Source organism: Delphinapterus leucas, chromosome 5 (assembly GCF_059928025.1).
Source record: "Delphinapterus leucas isolate spDelLeu-1000000601 "Yukka" chromosome 5, BTC_Dleu_Yukka2, whole genome shotgun sequence".
NCBI lineage: Eukaryota > Metazoa > Chordata > Mammalia > Artiodactyla > Monodontidae > Delphinapterus > Delphinapterus leucas.
In genome coordinates this window covers 117,076,501-117,079,260 of record NC_143133.1, presented here as the reverse complement: position 1 = coordinate 117,079,260, position 2,760 = coordinate 117,076,501, and positions in this window count along the sequence as shown.

The window sequence follows — 2,760 nt, the reverse complement described above, 5'->3', positions numbered from 1 at the left end:
TCAGTCAGGAATGTGCTGTGGGAGGTACTATGGGTTAATTACCGGATACCTTTAGTCTACGTTGACTCGGGCTTTTGAAGTTTCCGGTGCAGCAGGTGAGCGATATTGGCTCGCCTGCCGGCCTGGGCTGGTTAACCTGTGGGAGGAGTCGCCCCTCAAAATGGGAACAGTTATTTCAAATAGAACCGGGCAGGCTGATCAGCGCTCCCAGGTGCGGAATCCTAGTGCTATTCTGACCCTAGGGCCTAGAGGGTCAGCCCTTAGAAAAGAGTGTCCATTGACCAGACCCCAGAATTAGAGCAGCCTAGAAATCAAGCTCAACTGTGAATTGATTAGGAGGGAGGGTAGGGAGATTGGGACGGGCTGTTTACTTGCCTCTGTAATCAACGATCACCATCGCTAAGGTTTAGGTATGGGAGTAGGCTTAATACCTTTTTCTTCCGTTGCTGTGTTTCAATCCCTAGAGCCAGAAAGTTGCAAAACTCATTCAAGAAATAGAGTTTGGGGTCCGAAAAACTCAGTACTTACTGAAATATCCAGGGAGAGAAATACAGGGTTTTATTCTGCCGGTGAAAAGGATGGAGAGGTGATTTTGCTTTCTGGTATATCATACTTAGGGCACAGGGTAGTAAGATTAATTTTATAGGGCATTGGAAAGTAAGAACTGACCTGCTTATGGTTTTCTAACGTTCCTTAAAGACCCCACTTAAGAGAGTAGAGATCTTTAAGAATTAAATGGAAATATAAATTTGTTTTTTAAATATACTTGACTTTTAAAAAGGGAAAGCAGGAAGCTATTTCCTCCTACTATAAATTATTACTTAATAAAAACTTATTAAGTCTGTGGTAAATCTGCATTATTCAAGTGACCATAACAGCATCACTCGAGCAATTAGTGGAACAGTTCTTCTCAAACTAGTATCTTGGAATCACCTAGGATTTGTTCGAAATGCTGATTTTGATTTAGTAGGCCAGGGGTGGAGCCTGAGATTCTGTAATTCTAACAAGATACAGATTACTCAGAGGACCACCCTGTGAGTACCATAGCACCAAAGTGCTCACCTCATGGCCTGCTGGACACCTCTGCCCCCTCCTTTTTTCCTGAATAAGCTTCCTTTTGTTCTCTCTTTTAACCAGTCTAATACAGTAGAAACACAGGATTAGACAACTGGAGTGAAAGAAGAAATGCAGGTTTGAGTTCTTGTTCCATTGCTTCCCATTTGTGTGATATTGGTGTGGTTACCTAGTTTCTTCAGCACTAAAGTAGGTATAATAATAGCTGTCCTTTCTCAGGGTTATCATATGCTTCAGATGTCATAATGCATGTAAAAGGGCACTGTAGACTACAATACTGTATAAATGTAAGTTATTAGTCAGTCAAATATTAGCTGGCCATAGTGTGAAACAAATCTATAATAATAATAATAAATATAAGTAATATTTATGGAACATTTATAATGTACCAGGTACAGTGCTTATTAACCTCTTTCACAAATAAAGAAATTGATGCACAGAGAGATTAAGTTACTGTCCCATGGTCACAAAGCTGATAAATAGCAGAAGTAGAATTTGAACCCATGCAGTTAATATCAGAGTATTTATTGAATGGAGTATTTATTGTCTCTTAATTTAGAAAGTGGGAGGGTAGGATGTTTTAGATTTCTACTTTCAATACTATCCGAAGCTAATTTTATTTGACTTATTTCTCCCTCTATTTGTTTTGCTCTTTCAAAAGCCAAGTATAAGAATGGTAGGAAACATTCCTACCTACTCAGAGGGAACTCACAAAATCCAGGAGGTCCATGAAGAAAAGCCCTAGAGAAGCTAATTTGTACTACCCTAATCTAAACAAGCTTTGGTATGAAAATATAATGGACTACATCAATGCTCTGAATTAAAAGAGCACAGAAGAGTGAGACAAATTTGAGGTCAGCGTTCTTAACTGTTTTTGAGCCACAAACCACATTAGCAGTCTGGTGAAGCCATGGACTCTTCTCAGAATTATGCTTTTAAATGTATAAAATAAAATTCATAGCATTACAAAAGAAAAAAATTTGAAACAAGCTCAAAATATTCAAGAAAAACAAACTTTTGATATAGGAATATATGGGCTTTATTAACACTGTAAGATCTAGTGTTGGGTCTAATAAAGACCAAATTTGTGAAATAATGATGAACATAAAATTTCCAGAGTTTGCAACAGTTGTAATGTGATATAAAGGATCTGTGATTCCTATTGGAGATACAGACATAGGTGCAGCTCTTTGGTGCTTTCAGTCATAATTGAAGGAAATGCTAATTTTCAGTTAGAGATTAGTAAAAATAAAGATGTAATTTTTTTTTCCCATTCAATTTCACACCCCCTGAATTCTATTCATGGACTTAATGTTAAAAAACCTTAGGTGGAATCAAGTAGGCATATTACTGTTGGTAAGCTTTGGATTGTGACATTTTAACATGGAAATATAATTGATATTCATAATAATAGTGATTTATTAAGAAAAAGTTTACCACTAGTATACTGTTGTTAAGAAGGCATGGAAGTGTGTAATAGGGTAGGAAATAAATTTATCACATTTGTTGATTTTTTTTTTCTGGATACCTATAAAGGTACCCTATAATAAACTACTAAACCCAACATCTAAAAAAAAAAAAAGGTACCCTATAGAAAATTTACCTTTCCAGAATGATTCATTTCCCAAGCATTCTGGATAACTTAGGTTTTACTGTATCACTGTTACTTATTTGTAAATGCCTTTA